The sequence below is a fragment of the Rhinatrema bivittatum genome, chromosome 6 (assembly GCF_901001135.1).
Source record: "Rhinatrema bivittatum chromosome 6, aRhiBiv1.1, whole genome shotgun sequence".
Classification (NCBI taxonomy): domain Eukaryota; kingdom Metazoa; phylum Chordata; class Amphibia; order Gymnophiona; family Rhinatrematidae; genus Rhinatrema; species Rhinatrema bivittatum.
In genome coordinates, this window is record NC_042620.1 from 258614559 (window position 1) to 258623155 (window position 8597).

An 8597-nucleotide genomic window follows, 5' to 3' on the forward strand; every position below is an offset into this window, starting at 1 on the left:
TGTTAATGCACACAAAAAGCGCATTTTGAAATGTCTGTATGCCAATGCCAGAAGTCTAAGAAGTAAGATGGGAGATTAGGAGTGTGACTGATGAGAAAGGCATAACTGGCATCTCAGAGACCTGGTGGAAGGAGGATAACCAATGGGACAATGCTATACCAGGATACAAATTATATCGCAATGATAGGGAGGAGCACCTTCGTGGGGGAGGGCACCTGGAACTAAAAAAATGAAATTTCAGACCTATTACTAGTAATTTGTAACCTATCATTAAAATCGTCCTTTGTACCTGAAGACTGGAGGATAGCAAATGTAACCCTGATAAATAAAAAGAGCTCTAGGGGTGATTTAGGAAACTACAGACCAGTGAGCCTGACTTCAGTGCCAGGGAAAATCATGGAAACTTTTCTAAAGAATAAAATCACAGAACATATAGATAAAAATGGATTTACCCAAGGGAGGTCTTGCCTAACAAATCTGTTACAGTTTTTAAAGGAGTTAATAAACATAGATAAAGGTGAACTGGTAGATGTGGTGTATTTGGATTTTCAGAAGGCATTTGACAAGGTCCCTCATGAGAGGCTTCCAAGAAAACTAAAATGTCATGGGATATGAGGCGATGTCCTTTTGTGGATTGCAAACTGGTTAAAAGACAGGAAACAGAGAGTAGGATTAAATGGTCAGTTTTCACAGTGCAAAAGGTAAATAATAGGAGTGCCTCAGGGAACTGTACTTGGACTAGTTCTTTTTAATATATTTATAAATGATCTGGAAAGGAGCACAATGAGTGAGGTGATCAGATTTACAGATGACACAAAACTATTCAGAGTAGTTTAATCACACGTTGTTTAATCACAATCCTGATAAACTGCAGGAGGACCTTGCGAGACTGGAAGATTGGGCATCCAAATGGCAGATGAAATTCAATGTGGACAAGTGCAAGGTGATGCATTTAGGGAAAAATTGTTGCGTGTCCTGTCCGTGGCAGGCCCGCATCCGGGCCCACTTACCCTTGGTGCCCAGCTCCCAGTCCTGGCAGACCTCCCTTGTGGCTGTGGGCAGCCACCTATGCTCCCGAGCCTCCTCTGCCGTTCCTGGCTCCCTCGGACCTCTCCTTCTCCTGGCGGGTCTTCCCACGTGTGCCGCAGGGATACGCCGCCATCCAGCACCCTGCCGCTCTCTAGGCGTGCGCGGGCCTTGCCAGGTTTTAAAAGTGGCCACAGCGGGAATCCAACCTGTGGCCCCGGATGATGGTGTCGCTGAGCCCAGCTATATAAGGCAGGGCCCAACACTTGTTCCCTGCCTTGGCAACAGGTCTCCATGCTTGTCGTGTGCTCATTGCTCGTTCCTGATCCCGTCTACGTTCCTGGTTCCTGTTCCGTACCTGGTTCCTTCCTTGCCTTGACAAACTGACTTCTGGCTTTGACCCTTGCTACGCTTTGACTACCTTGGACTGACTTCTGGCTTTGACCCTTGCTATGCTTTGACCACTCTTGGACTGACCTCTGGTTGTGACCCTCGCTTGTTTGACCACTCTTCCACGTCTGCTGCTTGCCCTAATGGCAGCCTGCTCTCTACTACATCTTCTGGTAACTCCCTGGACTTGGCCTTTCAGGCTCCGGCCTACTATTACTCAGGCGCCATCTGTCTTCTCCTCTGGTTCCCTTTGGTGCTCGGGTCTCTGGATCCCTGCCTCATCCAGACCTGCTTCGGCCTTCCTATTACCTCTGCTGGTCCCTGGCTGATTACCACCTCGTCTACTGGGAGTCATTTGACGGAGGCCCGCCTAAGAGCAGCCAGCCCTGGCACCCACGGGCTCAACCTGCAGGGAACATGGGCTGGTATCGGTGAAACTCCAGGCGGCCTCCATCGCTCAGCCAGCTCCACCTTCCAACAGTGGGGACCTGTAGGGCCTGTCCTGTGGCTAGCGTCAACCCCACCTCAGGCCAAGGGTCCACCTCTGGCGCAACAACCCATGTTGTAGTTACATGATGTTAGGTTCCATATTAGGAGCTACCACCCAGGAGAAAGATCTAGGCATCATAGGGGATAATACATTGAAATCGTCGGCTCAGTGTGCTGCGGCAGTCAAAAAAGCAAACAGAATGTTAGGAATTATTAGGAAAGGAATGGTGAATAAAACGGAAAATGTCATAATGCCTCTGTATCGCTCCATGGTGAGACCACACCTTGAAAACTTTATGCAATTCTAGTCATCGCATCTCAAAAATGATATAGTTGCATTGGAAAAGGTACAGAGAAGGGTGACCGAAATGATAAAGAGGATGGAACAGCTCCCCGATGAGGAAGGTCTAAAGAGGTTAGTGCTGTTCTGCTTGGAGAAGAGATGGCTGAGAGGGAATATGATAGAATTCTACAAAATCATGAAAGGATTTTAACAGGTAAATGTGAATTGATTATTTAATCTTTCAGATAATACAAGTAGTGGGAGGCACACCATGAAGTTAGCAAGTAGCACAATTAAAACAAATCAAATAAAAATGTTTTTCACTCAATGCTCAATTAAGTTCTAGCATTCATTGTTAGAGGATGTGGTTAAATCAGTTAGTGTAGCTGGGTTTAAAAAAGGTTTGGATAAGTTCTTGGAGAAGTCTATAAACTGCTATTAAACAACCTGACTTTGGGAATAGCCACTGCTTATTATCAATTTTAGTAGCTTGGGATCTAATGTTACGGGAGTGGACCCTTGGGCCAGCTGAGACTAATGGTGTTACACTGTGGGGACCCACAGTGGGTGTCACCGCCGGGAGGTGGCGCTGAAGAGGTGTTCTGAAGAAGGCTTCACCACTGGAAACCCGAGGTCCCCCCAGGAGGAGCCTGTAGGGACCCGGGCCTCTTGGACTTAGGTGTGATCCTATGCGACCAAGGACCAGAGAAGCTGCCGAAGAGGCAGTCGAAGGAAGCGGCTGAGGCCAGAAGAGACTTCAACCCTTGGCAGCCCGCGGCCCTCCCAGGAGGAGCCCGTGAGGACCCTAGCAGCTGGGACTTAGATGAATCCTCCGGGCAAGTGACGAACCTGTAGAAGAGGAGAGGACTGAAGCTGAAGTCAATGGACGAAGCAGGGTCAGAAGCCAAAACCAGGGATGGAAACTGAAGCCGGAGTCAATGGACGAAGCAGGGTCAGAAGCCAGAAGTCAGAGCCGAAGACAGACAAGAGTCCAGATGCTGCAACTAGCAACTCAGAATGAGTGAACCTTGTTGCAAGGCAGGGAAAGAGCCTAGCTGCAGGGTTTATGTAGGCCTGCAGCGTCTGACGTCATCGGGAGGCAGTCCTGTAGTTTCCCGCGCTGGCCCCTTTAAGTTCAGAGCCCCTGCGTGCGCACGCCCCTAGGGGGCGGGGCCAGACGCAACAGATCGCTGGCGTCTCCCTCAAGGAGGGAGCGCCGCGGCCAGGACAGACCTTGTCTGCGTCTCAGCGGCCCAGGCCTGCCCCGAGGTAAGTGGAAGACCCGGGGCATGGCCCGGGGTCGTAACATCTAAGACCAATTTTAGTAGCATGGGATCTAAGACCAATTTCTAATTTACCCTGTATATCTAAGTTTTTGGAGAAGGTAATTAACAAATAATTTACAGACTACCTTGAAACCCATAGTACACTATTCTCCGCACAACATGGATTCAGAAAATATTTTAGGACTGAGACCCTGTTAGCATCTTTACATGATATTATCCTTAGAGGAGCTGATAACAGCCAAACTTATTTTCTGATTATGCTGGATATATCTTCAGCATTCGATACAGTTAATCATAAAATTCTCTTAGATAGATTAAATGAAATAGGTATTAAAGACTCTGCACTGAAATGGTTTGACTCCTACTTAAAGAATAGATCTTTTAAAGGAAAATTTCATAATAAAGAATTTCAACCAGTAGATCTTCAACATGGAGTACCACAGGGATCCTCTTTGTTGGCGACCCTTTTTAATGTTTACATGCTTCCTTTGTGCAGAATTTTATCTGGTTTCAATCTTATGCATTTTATTTATGCTGATGATTTTCAAATTTTAATTCCAATTGAAAAATCAATTGATTTAACTCTTAAGCTATGGGATATATATCAATCTGCCATTCATAAAGTTCTATCCAAAATGAATCTCTCTCTGAATTAAAAAAAAACTGAAATTTTATATATCGCCCCTAAATTAACCCAGTCAAAAGAACTTGAAATTCAGGAAGCTGCCAAAAATTATCCCATCTCCCTTGAAATATGAGATCTTGGGATCTTCTTTGATTGTGAATTCACAGTGAAAGCTTGCATTAAAAAAAGTCATTAACGATGGGTATTTTAAATTAAATGTACTTAAAAGATTGAAGCCTCTCTTATTTCCAAAAGATTTTAGAACAGTTTTACAAGCGCTGGTTTTATCAGAATTAGATTACTGTAATTCACTGTTTTTAGGCCTACCAGCGAATGTGACAAGACCACTACAACTATTACAGAACTCAGCAGCTAGACTCCTAACTGGAACATTACACCAATACTGAAAGACCTCCATTAGTTACCTGTTAAATATAGAGCGCAGCATGAAGTTCTTTCGCTAATTCATAAAACCCTCTACAATGAAAAGATAGAATGGTTAACCTCTACACTACATTTTCATATCCCATCAAGAATCACAAGATCAGCAGGTACAGGGATGCTACCCATACCTTCTCCAAAAATTGCTCATTTAAATAATGTTAGAGAAAGAGGTATTTCCATTGCAGGGCCCCAGTTGTGGAACTCCCTACCCCAGGAACTAAGGTTGGAATCGGACATTAAAATATTTTAAAAGGGTATTAAAACATGGCTATGCAATCAAGCCTTCCAAGAGCTTTAACCTAACGATTATACTCTCCTTTAATATAAGCACTTAGTTAATTATTTTATCTCTGCTCTTACTGTTCTGCCTCTTTACTGTTTACATTTTGTTTATTTTACTATTTTATTTGTTTTAGTAGTTTATTATGAAACTCTGTATTTTCTTCTCTCCTTTTAATTTTGGAAACGCAAATATTTTTAAACAAATATTTGTTAACTATTGTAAACCGCTGTGATATGTTCTCATGAACCTTCGGTATATAAAAATTAAATAATAATAATAATAATGTTTGGGTACTTGCCAGGTACTTGTAATCTGGATTGACCATTATTGGAAATGGAAAGCTGGGCTTGTGGACCCTCAGTCTGACCTAGTATGGCAACTTATATTCTTATGTTACCCATCATTGACCCAGAGGAGTAAAGCAGCTCAAGGACCATTTACTCAGAGAAGTTGTTTCCATTAACTTAGGGAAGGTATTCTGAAAATATTTAATGCGATTTCTACTTTGTAACTGAAAATAGGATCTATCTCCCAAGAGCGCACTTCAATCCTTTTGTTGGAACAACAGTCACTGCACAAGAGTGATTATTCAGAACATCTACCAAGTCACAAGCCTAAGGGCCCATAGGAGAGTTCGCCTTTCCCTGTTCAGAATGAACCTGGAACTGCACGAGGTTGCGTTGGATCCCAGGAACTCAGTAGTAACTGACGCATCAGTGTGAAAATATGGGAGGGGGCTACATTTATTTATTTAAAACATTTATATGCAGCATTATCATAAAATTCAACGTGCCTTACAATAAAAACATTCATAAAAATCCATTAAACAATCACAGATTTATGACAGTGCCTGAAATTCATCAAAATACATTCATTGAGTCACCATTAGGTGTAAAATAGGAAAGGCCTTCTTGATAAGTGTGCCTTCAATTTCTGTATGAATGCCTTAAAACAAACTTCCTTGCAAAGAGATTTGGGAAGGTTATTCTAGGCAATGGTACCTACTACAGATAGCATCTTCTCCCTTGAATCGACCAGTCTTCCCCGGCAAACAGAGGGAATGTCAAGTATACATTTCCCTATTGACCTCAAAGTTCTCTGTAGCCTGTAAACTTTCAATATAGAGCTATCGACTTGAGGAGCTTCATTATTTAATGCCTTATGAATGAGTGTTAAGACCTTAAAGATGATTCCAAATTCAATCGGTAGCCAACGGAGTGCAAACAGAATTGGTGAGATGCAATCATAACAACACGATCCAGTCAGAATTCTAGCTGCCAAGTTTTGAATAACCTGAAATGCTCTTTTTGAGCTGGCTGGAAAACCTAAGTATATTATATCACAATAGACAAATGCCATTAGAACCAATGCCTGCCGAACAGATTGGAAACTGGAAGGATTCAGGAATGCCATTACCTGGCGTAGCATCCTTAATTTAGAGAAAACACTCTTTCCCACGGTCTTTATATGAGACTTGATGAATTATCAACGATCACTCCCAAATGATGTACTTCATCCTTGATTGAAATTTGTACTCTCTCAAATGAAAACCAGTGAGGGAGCTTTAGTTTTCCCCTATTATAATGATTTCTGTTGTCTCCAGGTTTAAAGACAGCTTGCTGTTTAAAAGCCAGCTCTTTAATATTTTTGAATAGATGGAAACTAAACCAAGGGTGGTGGTAACATCAGAATCAATTGGGAAGAAGAACTGAATGTCATCTGCATATATACGATATTGCACATGAAGGCCAGCCAACAGTTTACATTCAGGTCTTAAACATCTATCGAAAAGAGTGCCAGAAAGGGCCAACACTTGGGGCAGTCCTGTACAGAGAGGAAACCACTTGACATCTGTGAATTAACCGTAACCTACTGCATTCTGTCTGTAAGATGGGATCGAAACCAGGCTAATACTATCCAGAAATACCAATTTTAGACAACCATCTCAACAAAATCTCATGATTAAGGGTGGAGAATGCAGCCAACATATTCAGTAAAATCAGACTGAAACTTGCACCCCTATCAAACCCACACTGAAAAATGTCTAAACTTGATCTAATCAATGCTTCTGCACTGTATTTCAGATGAAATCCAAATGGGTAAGTATCTAGAATATTATGCATTTACAGAAAATCACTGATATCAGAGTACCCAGGGTGCTTTAGAAGCAGGCATTGAAAAACCAGGGCACAAACTCCCTGAAGTCAAGAGGAGTGAGTCAACCTGGTGCCTCACAGATCCATTGTTATCCCTTAGTCTACGCTGTCATCGGCACATAGATCTGTATAGAGTCCCTGGGGCCCGAAATCATTTCTTTGTGAGTGGGTTCATCTCTCCATGTCTTTGTCTCTCTCCTGCTCTGTCTATTTATATGTGTGTATAGCTCTCTCTCTATCTATCTTTCAGAAAGTGCTGCCAAGTGATCTCCAGTTTCTAGGAAGATTATTAGCCATGCTAGATTTTTAACATATCCCTTTATGCAACGTAGTATTTGAAATCAGCAACATAATTACAAAAATACATTAAAAGAGTATGTCAAAAAAACAAAACTGGCCTGAAGTGTCTGGATAGAAACTGGGTGACTTACCAGCTGTGCTTTCCTTCTGTCTCTATGAGCATTTCTGTCTCCCCAACCTTTAAGCTCTCCTCACACACTTTATCCATATTCCCTTCTCATTAAGGGATTAAGATAAAGATTCTTACCAGTTTCGGCCACCAGAGAGCGCTCTCTTACCACACTCAGCATCTTCTCCATACCCCACACCTCACAATCTCTGAATTCCTCAGACTTCTGATGGGGTTTTTTTTTCCTGAAATATTTGAAGCTGAACCCCAGAGGAACAGCCAAAATAAGGGGGAAAAAAAGATCTGTTCCTATATTCTCCCCCTAAATCACATCCCTGTAACTAATTAGAGATTAAAAGTGTGCTAAAACAATAACTGCACTAATTATTTGTAAAACATGGTAACAATTCAAGGATAGCTACTGAGATTTGCTGTTTAACTACAAATCCCTAAAAAGAACAACAAAGTTTTCACCTGTCCATATTCGTTTAGGTTCTGTGCTCATAACAGAGGCATGCAATTAAATGTGATTTATTTCCTTTTTTATTCTCATTTTCTCTTTTTTGCAGGCTTTTACAAGCAGTCATATTGTATGTAGTCACTTGAATTAAATAGAACTTAAGAGACAACACCAGGTCATCATGGACAAGATGAGTCAGGCCTGGTTAACCCGTTGCATCAGTGGATTCACAGTCTTGTATTTCTTGCAGGCCCAGTTCCCTATATGCTAGGATAGGGCTGCAAATTCAGGACCAGCCCAGTCTGCCCCCCCATGGCCTGGAAGCACATGCTGAACCTTGCTTGCTTAGGAAAGCAAAGTTTGATTGTTCTGGCACCTTGTTAAGGTGACATTGTCTGTTCTGCCTGGCTATTGCATTCATGTTTCTGCTAAAACCAGCCAGATACACTGAAATGTGTTCTACATTTTTAAATATAAATTTGTCTTTTTTCCCTATGTACCCCTCCATCTTAAATTCTACCTCTTCTTCCCCACATCCCCAGGCAGCTTCAGGAACTTTTGATGGCCTGAGCAGAGAAATGCCTCCTGTAATGGGCACCCTCTCGGCACCCTGTATTGGCCAGCTACAAATTCCCCTACACCAGCAGCAGTTCTCCCTTCCTCGATAAACACACCCGGGCCAGTTCTCCCAGGGCATTTGAACGCCAGATCATAGAAATATAACACATAAAATGTATTTTCCTTTG